The following is a 17749-nucleotide window of genomic DNA, read 5'->3' as shown; positions in this document are numbered from 1 at the left end:
AAGGGGTTTATTCAGACATACCTCTGGTTTGTATGAAGATTAATAAGCCCTCTTGTTAAAGTAAAATATGTCCAACACAAGAGGCCCTCAGCTCTCATCTGCCTGCCTAGCTGTTGGACAGGACAAGTTAGAAAAAAAAAAAATATATATATGAGATAGTAGCTGATGATTACTGGAGATAGCATTGTTTGAGGGCAGGTTGACCCTTCGTCAGCATAACAAAAAGACCAATTCACTTTTTAGGACGCATGTCATGACTTTGTGTTTCCATCGTTCCTTTGATGTCTGTGTCGGCTCCTGTTTAAACAGGGTGGGAACATTTTTGCATGTTTGACTTTCTTCCACGTTTCTTTTGGAGCAGCTACTGTGTTTGCAGGGATTACAGATGATGAAAGTTCAAGCGTCTTAGCCCCTCACTGGCTGCCACAGCTGCCTGCCACTTCTAATGGCACTTCAGACTCAGATTGGCTAAGACCATAGGCAGGTTTATTAGTTTAGAGAACGCTTCAGCGCGTACAGCCTCTCTCTTTGGATGACGACGTGTGTTGTACTGAGAGCGTGAGCGATTGCCCTGCAACAGCAGCTCTGACAGGCCTGTAGAGTTTAAGTGAGAGGGATGCTGTACACGGGTAACATTAGAGTGTTCTCCGGCATCAACATGCTTCAACTCTCAAACAACTCCATTACCTAATGTGGAATGCAAATGCAGATCTGTCTGTCTTTTTCTCCCTGATGACTTGAGCTAGTTTCACGTAATAATACCATTTAATCGCGTCTTATTGTTTATTTGACAAGGCCTCCCTCGGGTGCCGTTATGGCACTTACTTTGTATTCTGGGCTAGCAGTGATGTGTGTTTTGTTCACATCCTTCAAGGAATAAGAATCTTTGTATCTCCTGCCTCTGACTTGGTTTACATTTCTTTTAGAAAAAAAAACAGGCCGCTGCTGATGATCAGCGCGGGTTTGTCACAATTGCTCGGCTCTCCGGCTGTCTGTGACAGGTGTGGAGGCCAGGAGCATGCTGGGAAGGAGTGAACATGCTTGTATAACCGCTGCAGCTGACACAGCTGATTGCATGTTACACCAATTCAGCAGCCAGCCTCATTAGAGGCAGCAGCTTCACTGAATCACCAAAATCTAATGATGGCCCAATGTTTTTCATAGAGGAAATGCTAAAATGGTAAATGGCGTAGAGCCCTTCCCTAGGCCCAACATTCACACACTGATGGCGGCTCCACTGCCAAACACTAGTGCCAACCTTCCACCAGAGGAAGGGTGGGGTACATTTTATTTCTATAAGGAGAGATCATAGGAAGCCAGTAAAGATTTATGGTTGTCATAAATAATGTGCATGAAATAAGACCATCATTTTTGGTGGTTAGGTTCTGGACCATGACGCCTTGTGTTCTGTCGGGATGACCTGGGACCATAGAGACTTAAACCCCAGAGCCTAGACCGGGCTGTTTTTACTTTCTGTACCAGATTTGGTGAAGCTTAAATGTGTTCAGCCCGACATTCTTTTAACTACTTTAATAACATTACATTTTAAAGACCCACTTCAATGAAAATAGTGTTTTTAACATGTTTTCTAATGATAATAATGGATTGGATTTTCATTTGCTCCTGATTCATGATTTAAAAAAGAAATACTCAGAAATACAATTTTTATCTTAATTTTCTTTATTTTCATCCTCCACCATCAGGAAAACGCTACAAATCATGTTTTAAAACACCCTTTTCATCTATAAGACGTTCTCAGGAAAGATGCTTTACATTTACAGTAAACAGTATACATTTATGGTGATTTTGTTTTTTTGCATACACACAGAGTCAGTGTCAAATCCCAGAGCAGGTGATTCTTCTGAGGCCTCCGTTAGTTTGATCTCTCCACATTAGTCGTACCCCCCGCCACGCCGGCCTCATTACTTCAGCGAGTCTGGCAGCACAGCGACTCCCACCCACCGCCGACACGTGTTGTCCACCTTTAACTAGCATGTTTTTATTTTTTCCTCTCCTCTCTTGGTCTCTTTCCCTGTGAGCGGCCAACTCTGCTTCTGACCCAAAGCCTTCAGAATGAGACGAGGAGCGGCTCCGAGGCCGTCGTGCAACTGTTTTCCTGTAACAGTGATGTGGTGTGACATTAAACTCCCCCGTCAGCTTCCCACTCCCTCACTGAGCAGAGACAGAATAAAAGAGGTGGGGGGGGACTTTGTTATTTTGTCAGGAATTACAGGGCAGGCCTGTCTGTCATCTCTCAGGTTCAAACTCGACACGGAAGCGTCAGTAAAAGCTGCCGTGGAGCGTCGCTGTCATCATCTGACAATGTGTTTGTTTGTAGGAGTCATCAGCGCCGCCGTTTCATTTTCACGGGAAGTCCTTAGCCCGGATGATTGAGCGGGATGTGACATTTTGATCGGCTTCTTCAGAAGCAAGCAATTAATTCAGACTGGATTGAAGTTTGATGACGCCCACGGGGAAGGGGACTGTTGGCAAAGTGCATGTTCATCTCAGCAAATGAACAAACCGTAGGTAACAGGAGATGCATTTCCAAAACATATGAGCAAAACTTGATCGAAATTTTACAAGTGTTTCCATTTGGTCACAATTATGCAAATAAACCCAAACCAACTGACGCGATCAGTCCTTCAGAAACACAGTGAGGGATGTGAACAATACTTTGTTTTACAGCAGATACATTCACATTTCTGCCACGGCACTAGCGCTCATCATCATCATCATCATCATCCGTGGAGCGGTGAGCTCCTTACACGTGGGAGGGGCTGTGGATCCCGCCCACAATCGCTGGGGTGGTAAAACGATTGGCTGGAATTGTTCAGCAAAACATTTTGGGATACAAGTGATTCCATTCAATTCAATTCAATTTTATTTATGTAGCCCAAATTCACAACAACAGTGGTCTCGATGGGCTTTGTATTGGTAATTAAAAAAGTAAAACATAAACTCAAAAGGATCATGACTACATAGAATTCAAATGGAAAATACTAAAATGAACTAACAAACTGACTAAACTAAACGGGACATCCCTGCCCTTAAACCCCCCTTCGCGGTAAGGTAAAACTCCTAAAAAAAATGGATTCCGGAAAAAATAAAGAAACCTCAGGGGTGTCCATGTGGAGGAGGGATCCCCCCCCAGGACGGACAGGCGATTTACCAGAACTCTTAGAGAAGAATTAACTTATCTAAATCTACAACTACATACAAATGATTGACATGTCTGAAACCCCGAAGCACCCAAATCATCGAAATCCTCATTTTTTACAGTGTCAGAAGAACCGTATTCATATCTCAGGGTTTCAACAGCCATCCCACATTCCTGAAGTTAGACGGCTCATGGTGAATGTCCAAAGCCTGTCTTCTAGAAGACCTCCTGGCCTCGTCACAGGATGGCTTGGCGTGGTCACACCGAAGTTTTGGTCTTTTGAAAGCGCAGCGCGGTAAATGGGAGACAAATTGTGTCCCATTTTGTTTAGTTTTTGGATTTAAGTTGTAATCATGTTGTGATGTTCTATAACGTTTCTGCAGTTTAGTTGAGTTTCCACACGGGTTTGAATCCAGGTTTATACTGAGGATTCTTTGCTGCTTTTCTTCTAACCAGCAGTGCAAGTTTTTATTTTTTTTATTTTTATCAGCAAACCGACTTTAACAGCCAGCTGAGCTGAAAAAAAGCAGCACACTGCAAAAACAGGAACTGTGAAAATACGTCAAAAATTCCTAAAACTTGAACAATTTCAAGAATTTGTCAAGGAAAATTCCCAACAATTCTGCTAATGGGGAAAGAAAAATGGTCTTCTTCTTTTAAGGAAAAAGTTTTCGAGTCCGTGTTGAGTTGCATTATTGTCAGATTATCAGAAGAATCAAACTCTGGGGACTCTCGCCTCCATTTTTCTTCAAGTTTCAGCTTTTCGGTTCGGTGACATTTTAAATCCTCCGCCGTGTGTACTGTAGACAATATTACTTTGGAATCAGAAACATATTGGCGTCTTTCTGGACTTGTGTCCATTTGTCCGTGAGCAAATGATCCCATCCATCAAACCTTTCCATCAAATGATTTTCTTTCTCTGCACGTGTCCCTTTTCGTACAGCATGTCAATCATCCCTCCAGTCAATACGTCTGCCTGTCCGTCCATCCATCAAGCCGGCTTTTTTCCCCGCTCCCCCGTTTTGCCGTAGAAAGCCCCTCACTGACTTTTCTGTCAGGTCCAATTCAGCAGTTAATGCATGTGACTAATGAGCGCTAATGCTGATCCGCTGATAGAACAAACAGCATCAGATAGCTGCAGTATTCTAATAGCGGGATGTGATTATACGGAAGAGGGGCTATCAGACCCTCTGTCACTGCTCTGTTACACTTTCTATTCCCTCCATTGGTGGGGCTGAAGGTAGCTTTTTCATTTCGCTGGTTTCATCATCTGCAGCCGAGCGTCGTTTGTACAAGAGCAGCAGAGAACGCTGCTTGGATCGGTGAGGGAAAAACAGAGAATGAACCTCGGCTGGAAGTGAGGCGAGCGCTTCATGTCGCCAAGAAAGATGGGGGCAGGGGGGTGTGGAGGGGAGATGGAAGGAGATGGGCAGGGTAATTGAAACAGGAGAGTGCTGCAGCATCAATCTGTGTGTCCATCAGCGGCTCGGGCGCGGCAGGTGGAGGCGCGGCGTGCTCCCCGGCGGTGGGAGAAGGGGCCACGCGGCCCCGGCTGCTCTGGAGCCGGAGCTAGATTGACAGCAGAGGCAGGGGTGCAGCGTCCCACTCTCTCCAGGTCTGTGTGACAGGTTGTCGGGGAACATTTTGGGTGTTAGGTTTATGCACAGCGATAAGGTCAGCCAAATAAAAAGTCGGTGTGGGGCAGCGGCCGCCTGCAGACAGATGGAGCAAAAATGGACAGGAATTTCCAAGTGGAGTGGAATTTGGAGACATTTTGTTCCTTTACTGTTTCTGAAAAGAAAATATGAAGAATAAAAAAAGTAAAATGTGAGATTAAAGATTAAAACTATTAAAATTCTAGAAATAAAACACAATTTCACAATGAGACTGTTTTTATTAAATCCTAATTATGTGAATAAACTCAAACCAAATCACGTGAAAAGTCATTCAGAAACACGGTGACGGATGTGACCAACACTTTGATTGACAGCAGATACATTCATGTTTCCGCCGCGGCACTAGCGCTCATCATCATCTATCAAAGGAGACGTTGACGTCTTCTTCAGGCCATGGAGCGGCGAGCTCCTCACACATGGGAGGGGCTATGGATAAAGCCATTTTGGCACCAGGAGGGGCTGGTGATGTAAACATGTCCGAACTACTTGCAGTGGCTAACCTGACTCGAGACTAGAGCCGCGAGCCGGTCTGGGTAGCTGTCACGACTCCCCAGACCTGCTCATGGCTCAAGTCTCAGCTGTGACCCGCCTTACCAAAGCTTCAATGTAATTTAAAGCCATAGATTGACCATTGGAGCGCCTTTTGACATGGTGGATTCATTGTATCCCATTAGGGCTGCACGATATGAGGAAAACTTGCGATATGCGATATTAGTGATCAATACTGCGATAACGATAAATTTGCGGTAAATAAACAAATAGAAAAATAAACAAAAACATAATTCCCATTTCATTGCAACAGTTTAAAAATTATACTCCAAATGACCCTCATCGACATGGGGGACAAACGTCAGGGTGGCTAACCCTGGTCCTCAAGAGCCTCAACCCTGTCTGTTTTCCAATTCTCCCTAGACTGCTCGATAATGATAACCAAAATCAGGTGTGTTCAGTCAATCAGGGTGTGAAATCACTTGAGTCGGCCAATCAACAGCAAGCTGGTTAAGGAGAGCTGGAAAACAGGCAGGGTTGAGGCTCTTCAGGACCAGGGTTAACATAATAGGCGTCCATCTGATTGGTCAAAGCATAAAGGGATTTATTTGATTCGTTAAATGCTTCAAGCTGCTAGAAGATTGTTTTAACACATTTTGGGTTTGCGATTTATTGCGATATTCGCCGTCTTTTGCGATATGTATATTGCAGAGCTGGATATTGCGATAACGATAAATTTGCGGTATATTGTGCAGGCCTATATCCCATCATATTAACCCGTAGCTCTAAGTACTGTGGGTTTTTTGATAAAATGAGTGGAGATCTGGAAGGAGTCGCTCGCTCTGAGCGCTGACTTTAGCCGTGAGCCACGCCCGACTCGTGGACTTTGGCCCGTTTAATTAGGAAAAAGTGTTTCCACGCGGTATGTGTGGCTGGCATGAACCGCTTCAGTCAAATATGGGTTTGTATTATGAATCTCATTGACACACAGACTTTGCTGTTGGTTCCACATCCAAAACCGTCCTGCATTTCTCACTTCCTCCATGACAGAAACCAAAGACGTTTCCAAAACCCCCCAAGAGGGTAAATATTCCTGTGTCTCCATAATGTTACCTGTCTCAAAGGTAGTTCTGTGTCCGTTGGAGAATGTTTCTTCCCGGATGCGTGAGAAGGACGGAGATCCTCATGACTCCTGTAGAACTGAGTCGAAACCTGAAAGGGATCCATTAAAAGATCATTGTATTGTCTGAATATTTCCTCTCCAAAGAAGATTAACTTCATGTCCAATTTAATGTATTCCCCACTAGATCATTTATTTATTATTCATTAGATATTAGAAATGTACTTTTTAATGTATTCAAAGACGTGGTGAAGTAGGATGAACTAAACTGGATGTAAAGCTAAAAAAAAAGAAGAAAATTTGTCAAAATTCAGTATATTTTAAAGAAAATTTTAGAATTTGTTATTTGTTGTTGTTTAAAATAAATAAAATAGACTTTCTAAATAATTTTCCTTTCCCTTTTCTTGGGTTACATTTTTATTTTCCTCATAGGTTATATTGCTTTATCATTTTTTCTAACTTTTTTTTTGTTTCATATTTTTTCCATTGTTTGATTTGTTATTCCACTTTATTATCATCTTGTTTTATTATTATTTGTTACCTTCTTTTATTTAATTTTCTTTTTACTTGTTTCTTTTACATTTATTTTCCACACTTTTCTTAAAGTTCCTGTTTTTATTCCTTTTGCATTTATAGATCGTTTGTTTTCTGTCTATATTTCAGTTTTTATGTACTTTTTCTTTGTTTATCAATATGTTGTTGCGATAGATGACAGTATTTTAAGAAATGCCTTAAACTTGTTCTGCTTTTTTCACTATTACTGACTGGAGTCTAAATATAATAGTTTAGTAAAACATTCCTTGAGCTTTTTTCCTTCCTGGAGTCCCAAGTTTCTGAGGAAAGTTTGGAATCTTGACTGAAAAAAGTTCCTCTATGAGACTTTTAAAGTCATAAACTGATAATTTTCCCTTCAGATGGGATTGCTGTGAAAAGCCCACTCTGCCACCTCCAGAACACCCACAATCCTCTCCTGCTTTATTTCAAACATCAAAGCCCCTCAATAACACTTAGGAGACGGCGTGAGCGAAGACCAAGGTGTTCTGCGGAGGAAAATGACTGTTTTTGTCACTAATAACAGAAAAAGCTGAAATAAAACAGCTGCAGAGAAGCAGGAGGTTCCCACTAAACAACGTCCTGAATTAGTCCTCTTAGATTTAATTAGGAGCTGCATTCAGAAGTGGATTGCTTTTTATCTGCGCTGAAAAGTGAAGTTAGATAAAGTTGAAGTGCTCCTTATTTTTGCTTAAACTCCACAGAGATCATGATCTGTATTCCAAGATGAAGAGGAGCCTCCGAGTTGATGCTGACAGGACAAAAAACAAAACAAAACTCCTGTTTCCTTCCCATAAATCTGCCTCCCAGCTGTAAAGACAGAATGTAAAGATGGAGAATGTATGGTAAAAGACAAGAATTAACCATGAAGCCGCGGCTTTAACCAGGAAGAGGAGGAAAGGAAAAAGGTTTTATAAAAAAAATAAAATAAAAGAAATGATTTGAGGAAAAATAAGTGTGGGAGGAAGTGTGAAAAAAATGGGATAGAGAAAGCTAAAATGGTGACGTGAACTTGTTTGGGCTTTCAGATGCTTTTTTTTAGTCATTTCCCGGCTGAAGGAAACGGCGAAGCTGCTTCTCTTGGTTTTTTTGGTTTGTTCGTGTTCTTTGTTGTCATTTCCTTCTTGTTTTCTTTTTGAATAGAACTTATTTACCAGGTGACCCTGTTCTGCAGGTCTGACTTCCCTCTTAGTGACCTCTAAAGGCCGTGAAAACAGTGGAGAGGATCCTTTAACACAGAAGATGACGCCTAAACAGCTCACGCTCTTTGGCACAGGTGTCATTCTGCAACACACCACCTAGTGGTTACATAAGGAGGTGCATTTGCCTTTACTTTCTGTCCTGCATGTTTATTTGGTATTTTGAACAAAGCAGGAGCTTTTCTGGTGAATTTCCTGCCCTGCAGGAGGCGCTGCCCTCAAAATGTGACATCAATAAAAGTCAGAGTTCCAGCATTAGGATGTTTTTTCTGCTTTTTTTCTGGGGGTTAGGGTTGTTTTGGTGAAGACTTTCTTCAGAAACACAAACTGATTTGATGGCAGGCATGTCGGCGCCACCTCGGTGCCCTTTGCTGCTTCCTCGGCCTCAAACACCCATCAGCCATGTTGAACTCGGACTGAACAAGTTCTCCCAGAATGCCCGGGACTTTTCTGTCACTTCATTTCTTGCAGCTCCTTTATTTAATGAGGTACGGGGTCAGTTCCAGTTTGACCTGAGTGTTAAAGCGCAAGACGATGCTGCAGCCAAAGCAGAGTCGATAAAAACGACATCTGGAGGACGGTGGTGGTGGTGGGGGTGGTTGTTGTTTCGTTGGGTGCACGTTAAGCGCAATGTGGCGGGTAGTCTGTTCTCACCGCCTGGCTGCTCTGATCTCATCCCCTCACAGAGGGGTTTTTATAAAAGCCGCAGCATCAACACGGCGCTCAGTGGAGAGGAGAATGTAAATACACCGGGGAAGAGGAGGGCTGGCAGCAGACGCAGAGATGCCGAAGAAGGAAGAGGAGCAGAAACAGGCGAGAGGGAAAGGGGAAAAAAAAATTCATCGCTTAGAATCAAGGAAAGGGATGGATAAGGCTTACAGGAGTGAGGGCTGATGGGAAAAGAAAGAAAGAGTCAAAGAGACAAAATGGAGATAAAAGAGACACAGGAGAACATACTGTACTCTCCCTGAAATGTCAGTCAATCATCCGGAGCGCTCACACTTCTGTGTTCCTTCTGTCTCCCGTGACGGTTTGTGTTTGCTCACGCAGCAGATCAGGAGGCCAACATTAGGAAAACTAGCGACTCCTTCTGAGGGCTTCAACAAACAGGCGTCTGCATCCCGCGCCTGTCAGCGCAGGCTGAGGCTGAGGAGGCGCACGTTTCCTGGAGGCAAACGACACTTTCCAACTTGAAAGCCAGGCGTAAACGCCACGCTGTGATTTTTGTTCTCAACAGAGCGGGATGAAATGTGAGCGAGATGTAAGACGCAGGTGAACATCAGACACCTTCTACAAATGATTTCACGACTTTAAAAGAAACCTAAACTCACCAGAACACCATGGAAACAGAGTCTGAGTCACATCCTACGAAGCTGCAGGTTTTTGGGTTGTGGAGGGTCGTAGAACGGAGTGGGATTGATGACATCACGTAAGGTTATAACTGTTGCTACCACAGAGCAGACAGCTTCAACACAAATGGATGAGTGGTGCTACACCTCCATCCTTCTCTTTACAGCCTACGTCCATCTTCTTAACTTCTTACCTTTTGTTGGTAATCACAGTTTAAGTTTTCTACAGTTTTTCATCTAAAAAACCCCTCTATTCCGATGCATAGATGGCTCGTACCATTACGACCCATCTAAGACCTTGCAGTAGACCGTCCAAAGTGGAGGGGCACCCTGATCACACGGCTCAAGTCAGGTGAAGAGAACACGATGTGTGCGTCAGAAAAAAAGCGACAACGACAGCCAGGGACCCACCTGCAGCTGCGACTTCTGCGACAAAGAAAGCCTGTCACGGATTGGCCTTTTCAGCCACCAACGACGCTGTCTCAGACAATCCATGAACCAAGACGAGAGCTAGGATGAGTCCTCCACTGACCGACAGAGTCCAACAGATGGTAGCCTGGAGCAAGATTCACCGGATTTCCCCCCAAGTCTCCTTAGACTTTGACTTGTAGGTGGTGGCCAAGTGCGAGGATTGGGTGACGACAGTCCAGTGTGAACACCGAATGCTAGACTTGCTTTAAAGCTTTGAGCGTAGAATCACACGGGGGACAGGGCCGGCCCGAGGTCTTTTCAGTAGCTGTGTTAATCGAGCGTAATTTTCAAATGCGACTCTGGCCTCACCGTCTGTCATGTCAGCTCAAACAGTGGAACAATGCTTCCCAAGGGGTGCTTTGGAAGGAGCGCTGCCCTGCTGCAGACTAATAACCGGCTCCCAGCATCCCTCCACCTGCTAATCTGAGCTCGTCATCAGCAGCCTTCGCCGCTCTCTGCATCCCGGGCTCCTGGCCTCGCTGCCTGTTACTTTATTTCTGTGCTGTTTTTCAAAATAATCGTTTCTTTTCTCTCACAAATCATAGAGAATGGTTTCTTCACACACTTTCCGTGGCGTAAATGCATAGGATCGAGCTGCATGCTGGGTCCCGGATAGTCTAATCACAGCTCCCTCTTTGCAGCTTGATGAGGTGTGTGTCGCGTGTGTGGGTGGCTGTGTGTTGTTAAATTGTGTACGTATGTTGTTGTCTCCCCCCCCCCCCCCCCCCCCTCTCACTTGGACAAATGTTCGTGCGATTTCCTGGCACCTAATTGACGGGAAGCGGAACAGTTGTTGGAGTTTTTGATGCGGATGTCTGACTGTAGATGAGAAGCTCCTGCCTATTCAGCGTGGAACCGTCATTCCCTCATTGTCAGCACCCCTGCGTCTTTTTCCCCTGCTTTCCATAACATTTCTTTCCTCCACCGTTTCGTCAGCCGCATACCTGCTTCTACTAATGAGTCGTGTTTAGACAAAAGGAGAACTTTCTTCTCATCGCATCTTTCTCCGGCTCTGTTCTGGGAGTGATTCAGCAGGCTCTTGCGCCTTTGCTTTATCTGCCACCAATATTCTGCGGTTTAATGATCCACTCTGGGACTCCTAAAAGCGCTAAAAAACATTGTTGGAGCTGCAGGGGCTCCGGGGCCTGTCCCCGTCTGATTGCACCTCAGCGCGAGTGTGTCATTGGAGACTTATGCTATCAGATGAGCATTAGATTAACAATTGCAAAGGGAAGCTGGCTGACTTAGTGAATGGAGGGGGGAGATGAAAAGAAACAGGTTGGTGAAAAAGCTTTCACCATTGTTTCATGAAAGCTTTAACAAAATACTGCTGTGAGATTAACTGAAACCAATTAAAACTTACCAAGGGAGCTTTATACCATCAGAGTGGCTGGACAGGTCTTGTTATCCCACATGGGAGGGATTACAACCAAAGAAAAGTCATTTGCAGTAAATGTTGGTGGTTTTCATTGGCTCTCTTTTTTTTCAATCCTTATTAATACAACCTCAAACCCCTGAATGAAAGCAGGAGGTCATTTTCTAACTATTAAAATAAAGAAACAGCTCTGATCGCCTGGATCCAACAGGCCCTTTCCTCCACAAAGTGCAAAGTCCAGTTTAAGAGAGTGGGTGAGTCCACCCCTTGACATGGGGTCACCATGGAAATTGGGAAAAATATTGGAAATTCTGGAAAACTTAAAGACCATCTCCAATAAAAAATGTGTTTTTGGTGTTTTTAACATGTTCTTGTAGCATTTTGCTCATAATGGAGGACTTGTATATAATAACTTAAGATTAAAACGGCCTCAAATTGCGTCGGATCAGGAGCAGATGAGAATAGGATGTTAGAAAGAATTTGGGCTTTTGAAGCAGATACTGCTGTGGCGGGCTGAAGTCTCGCTTTCTAAATCCTCCACTTGCAGACTAACTGATCCATTCACGTTCTCGTTTCCTCGTCTCAGCTGGAATCTGGCTCTTAACTGTGCATCTGCATAGATGTTGCTTGCCGTGTCTTTGCTACGCTAACGTTAGCTTGGGCTTGTGAGGCTCTTGTCACAATTTGGAGAGAGTATAATCAAAGGCATGATGGGAAATTAGCTAGGCTAACGTCTGTGCCAACAGTCCTGCCCACAACCTTAAAGATGACTGCTTAATGAGCTCCTGCTGCTCTGCAGAAAACTACTAGGTGTGCGTCTTGCTACTCACAAATAATCTGGACTTTTTGATTTGACAGGCGCACGCCGAACGCGCTCTGCAGCTAGCACCATCTTAAAACAGTTTAAGACTTAATATAACCCAAAATTTCCTAAAAAGAGAGAGCTGACCATGGCCCAAAGAAACACCAAGCGACAAGTGACACTAAAGACATCAGAAAAGCACTTGGAGACAGTGTGTTATTTTCTTGATAACGACACCCACAGGGCAAATAATGCATGTAGGTGGCGGCAACACGTTAAAAAACTCAACTTAAGCCTCGCACCACTTAATAGTGCTAACCTGCTTGGCACCTTTGAACCTTTGGAGAATTCACTTCAGCACGAAATGTTTTTAAAATAAGTCTTCGCTAGCTTCAGATATACTGGTGTTCATGGATCCGTCACCTTCTTGGAGACCAGTTTTGTAACCAAAGCATTAATGTCTGTTTTCATGGTGCCCGTCAGAGATCTCAAAGAAGATTTGTTCTGCCGTTGCGCCACTAGAGGCACATTGTTTGGGCAGTGGTGTAGAAGAGGTGAGTTTTAAAGCTGACATTTTGGTAATCATCCGGTGTCTGCAAGCGAGGGGTTTTGGGACACCAAACAAGAAATGTTTCACATGCAGCAGAGCAGACAGCAGGACTTTCCAATGAATGTAATGTGAGAGAACAGACTGTTTTTCCCTGGAGGACTACCTTCAGTGGATCCACAGAGTTGGTGAGCGTGTTGGTGTGCGTGTTCACAGACAGGCCTCTGTGAAAGTGTGAGGTGTTGTGTAGGTGGAACCTTCTGGAGTGTTGGAGGAAAACCCAAAGGAGGTGACGAAATGACTGGGCTGCAGCAACAAGCTACTGCCCCTCCTGGAGCTTATTCCTCCTCACACATATATCAGTTAAACCTCCTTTCTTCGGCTGCAGGTTCTTTTTTCATAGCTTTTCTCTCTTTTATCAGTTTTTTTATTTATACCCTTCTCAGTTTTATTCAGTTCTTAAGACATTTTTCTTTCTCCTTTATTCGTCTCACTTGTCTTTTATTTTTATTATATTTATTCTTTTAAAAAAATAAATTTGTTTGGGCGTCATATTCTGGGACTCTAACTAAAGTTAGATTGTTTGGCTACTATGCAGATGATACACAAATGTTTGTTAATGTTAATTAAGTCAACCCTTAATATGTCTTAGAAATCAAACTACAGATTACAAGGAACAACAAGTGCTCTATCAAGACATTCTGTCTTTAGAGAAGGTAGCAAGCTCAGTCTAATAAAGTTTTTAAATAGTACTTTATTATTAAAAGCAACCATACAAAATCTAAAACTTACACATTTTGTTACTTTCTTTTAATCTTTAAATAATGTTTTAAGCTCCAGTTGTCCAGATTATCCAAAGTAACATGCTACTGTGTGACGTTGCTCCTGGTTTCTATCTTTTATTTGACTTCTTACTATGATTCAGCAAAAAGTTGGAGAAGCCCACAAACTTTCCGTGAAGCTGTATATTTATTTATTTAGTTCTTGAGCTTCTGGGCTCCTGCTCCTTTCCTTAACCTGATTTCTGCACTGCAATGATGACAGAATGTAAATAGGCTAACTCTATCACACCATGACTTTCTCTTAAATTGTGAAAGCAAGACAGTTTCCCTTTTTTCTTATGTCAGCTGGTGCTCAAACGCCGGAGCCTCCTCCAGCATGTGCATGGCTGCGGACCTTTCCCCCTGAAGACCTCTGTTCAGTTTGTGTGGCTGCGCTGTCAAGTCTACCCTGTCGTGTCGCTTTTTGAGCCACTCTGGCTGTTCCAGCTCAGCAAAGATGAGCCCTTAGCTGCTCAGGAAAAGGTTCACTTCTGTTTTTCAGACATGCGGTAAAGCGTTTCAGCACCTCCCCTCTGGACAGCTACCTGCCTTTGTAGGAGCCAGAGCAGGCTACTGACCCCTGATCTAGTCAAAGTGTAGATCTAAATCTGATAAAGATGCTGGTTTCATGTTCTTAAAGGCCCACTTTGATTATGTATTGATCTATTTTCAAGAGTTTTTTAATCATGATTGTGCTGTGATTAGGCAAAATCAAAAACTTTTATTTTCTAGGACATAGTTTCTGCAGAGCGAGTTCATCTCTGAGATGTGGGCGGCACTGTTGGAGCAAAGTAAGCCTTCCCTGACTTCCCATCATCCATTTGTTTACACAGTTTTTCCACTAGTTTACCGCCCCTCAGACCACCAACCTAGCATTAGTGGTGGGACAAAAATGGTGATGACGGTGGATGAATCACAATTGAGCGGAGCAGGGATCTTGTGGCTCACTCAGCATATTTTCAACGTCACAAATGGGATTTTTTTCAAACAGCATTTGAAATCAACTCCTGTTTCACAAAGATTCAAATAAAGAAATACTCATAGATGCAATTTTGAGCTTGATTTTCTTTCTTAATGACATAAGTGCCACAAGAACATGCTAAAAACAACAAAAAACACCATTTCCAATAAAGTGTGCTTTAAATAACTTGGAAAACCCTTTAGTCTTAATTTAAAGAGGGAGTTTATTCAACTACAGACAGGAAAACAGCTCTAACAAACACTCCCTGTAAAAATCTGAGTTTGGTCTGTAATGTTCATCAGATATACGCTGAAATGTGAAAGACTGATTGTAAGAAAAAGAATCTGAGAAGTCATATTGTGGAATTTTTAAAAAAAATCATTAAGTAGGGTAACATTCGGAAATGTGACTGACAGATACTTTTTTTCCCAACTGTAAAATACTTGTCCACATTAGCAGACGTAGACAACTTTATCCTGTAAAAAGAAATTCAAACATTTAAAAGAGGAACTTCATTTAGTAAAGGAACTAGTTTCAATTTAATAATGTGTGACATCTATGCAAATGACGGAATCATGTTAATCAGGGAGGGGGCAGATTCTTTCCCATTTCTCCCCGTAGTTCTTCAGCTTCTTTCCTCACTGGATTGTGTGACTTTGTGTGTTTTTGCAGCAGCAGGCAGGCAGGCAGATGTCTGACAGCATTCAGACGTTCAGTCCTGCTGTCTGCATATGACTCAAGGGTAGTCCACTTGCACAAAAAACACTGACACATACATACGCATGTACTGCCGCCTAATTGGCCCGGTCTGCTTGGTGCAGCGCTGTTATTCAGCACTTCTCTCCAAAATATTCGGTGTGCAAAGATTCCCAGTGACACTTAAAGAAGTCCCTGGAGAGCCTCCTGACTTCTCCTGCTTTGACACATCTGTCACTAGCCGAGGAAGAAACACCTCCTCTCAGGTCCAGAAGGTTTCACGCACACACACACACACACACACACTGCACTGAGAAAAAAGTGTTAATGCCCATCACAAGCTCACAGCACCGAGCCCTGATTACGTTTGCCTCAAACAACTAATCAAAACGATCCCCCTTTCCTCCCAGCCTCCACACTGATTGCTTTGCCTTCTCACAACAAACCGTCGTGTTTGGCCGCCACTGCCAGAGCGGCGCAAGCGCCCCCTCCCCGCTCGAGAGAAATCAGAACCAAAGTGTCAGGAGCCTCCCCTTCCAGGTCCGTCATCATGCATTCCCCTCCACCCTAATCATTACCCCAATCAGTCCCCCTTCTTTGTCATCGTGATTCATTGCAATAATCATAAGGCAGTTTGTTTGGGAACACGGCCACTCTTGGAGCTGCGCTTGTGTGGTCATCTGATGGACACGCCTCCTCGCCACCGCATTATGAAACATCACACAGGACGGTAGTACTTTGTTTAACGAGCCTGTGGCCACCAGAGGTCAGGAAACATGAACTAAAGTGGCTGAATATCTTCGATGGAGTTATTCTCTGTAAAGGATTTACACCGGAAAACCAAAGTTTGTCTCTGAGTCCTGAAACTGTCACACTTTTTCTCCTCCAGTCTGTTTTTGAAGGCAAACAAATGGAACAATGTTTAACACTTTAAAGTCAACACGGTGTCCAAACACCTCCGATTCTTTTTAGTCTTCATCACACTTTAGCTTCATTTGCTGAAAAGTAGGACGGCTGAGCAGAAAAAAACTGCTTTAGCTTCACGAGGGAAAAACTGTTGAAGGACAATAAAAAGTAACCGTGACGCCTGAAATTTCATTGGTTAGAATGAGGGTACACCCATGATAAAGATAATATTTATTATGAAACATACGTTTCATAATAAATAGCAGCATAAAGCTGCCAAAAGCTGAATTAGCTGGAAGATGTTTAAAAATCCTGAAAAGAAGAAAGAAAGAAAAAAATGTGTACTAAAAAAAATCTCAATCAAATTTTTTTTTATTAAGGTGTTGCCACAAAAATAAAGATGTGCAGATGTACAGCTGAAAGAAAAACCAAAACACTGAAAAACAAGTGAGTGGATTTAGTTTTTTTAATGTGCTTGAATATTCTCACTTATTTTTTGTTGTTTATTTTTGTTACAACCCAATCAGAGACACAAGTCGCAATAGACTGATGGATATGATTACCTGATGGATTTATAAAAAAAGTTGTTTTCCCATCCATTCATCCATTTTCCAAATCCTTTGAATCCCTTTTCAGGTCACACGGTTGCTGGAGCCTATCACAGCTTTTATTGGGGTTCGGTGGAATTTACTAATAATTACCAATATTATTTTGCCTAAGCTACATTTTAACAATTTAGGCAACTCTGACACCTAAATAATAACAAATAAAAAGTTGAATTTTAGGTAGCAGAAGACAATTGAAAATAAAGGTAAACAGTATTTAACAAGACGTATGGGGTGCAGTATGTAAGGTATCGACCTACTTTCTAAAGAAGAAAAGTTATTTTAATACATGAGCTAGAAACAACTGTTGAGGTCATTAGTAAAGGGACTGGTATAGAACCAGCATGCACTGGGGCAGGGTCAGGAGAAGCAGCAGGAAGTGACAGAAATTAAGAAACAAACAAAAAATACCCAGACAGACATCTGTGGATCCAAATGGCTTGGGGGTTCTACGAAACAGATCGCCAGCCCACCTCTGGTGTCAGTCAAACAAATACATTTTAAAAAGGAAACGTTTGAGGTGAGGGGGGAGGGGGGGCTCCGATTGCAGTTCGGCATTTCAGCAGAGGTCTCAAAAGTTGGGCGATGTCCTGAGAAGAAGCCTGTTTACCAAAGATGAGGCGATAAAACGGCTCATCCGTGTCTTCAGCCAGCAGGTTGGACATGTCCTGAATCAGAAAAGCACAAGGACACGATGGACGACACGTATGACGAGAATCGGGTCAAAGAGGCAGCAAAGTACTGCTTTTATTTTGGTAGTCCACTTCCGCTCATCAGAAAGTTTATTAGCATGTTAGCTCACCAGTTAAGTAGTTAGGAGTTAAACATTTAGCTCCAAACTTAACATTTAGTTAAAAGGCTAAATATTTAGTTTGGGCTTAAATGTTTAATTTGAAAATTAATAATTAGGTCAGATCTAAATCTTTAATTTGCAAACTAAATGATTAATTCCATAAAATTAAATATTTAATTTACAATTTAAACATGAACTAAATAGATAATTATTAAAAACGGACATGC

The 17749-nt window shown here is 42.8% G+C and overlaps 1 protein-coding gene and 1 long non-coding RNA gene across 6 annotated transcripts in view; one reads left to right on the top strand and one right to left on the bottom strand.

The window, feature by feature from the left end:
- Positions 1-17749, top strand: part of LOC111946946 (uncharacterized) — a 508119-nt gene that overhangs the window by 350553 nt on the left and 139817 nt on the right. The window contains exon 8 of one of the 4 annotated variants that reach the window (XR_013653696.1): positions 7702-8229. The exons of the other annotated variants lie outside the window; for them this stretch is intronic. The gene's annotated coding sequence lies outside the window, so the exon portion shown is untranslated. Of the gene's footprint in view, positions 1-7701; positions 8230-17749 lie in introns of those variants that run through there. 4 annotated transcript variants of the gene reach the window in all.
- Positions 1663-10643, bottom strand: LOC144989476 (uncharacterized). Of its 2 annotated transcripts, XR_013653704.1 has the most exons (3): positions 9957-10643; positions 6439-6537; positions 1663-4951 (listed from the first exon to the last, which is right to left on the bottom strand). It is a non-coding gene; the product is annotated as an uncharacterized LOC144989476 (long non-coding RNA). The 2 variants fall into 2 exon arrangements; XR_013653703.1 differs by lacking the exon at positions 6439-6537.

Source organism: Oryzias latipes, chromosome 23 (genome assembly GCF_053564925.1).
Source record: "Oryzias latipes strain Hd-rR chromosome 23, Olatipes_Hd-rR_3.1".
In the NCBI taxonomy this organism is placed as follows: domain Eukaryota; kingdom Metazoa; phylum Chordata; class Actinopteri; order Beloniformes; family Adrianichthyidae; genus Oryzias; species Oryzias latipes.
The sequence above is the reverse complement of the archived record's forward strand: the minus strand, read 5'-3'. Positions and strand labels throughout refer to the sequence as shown.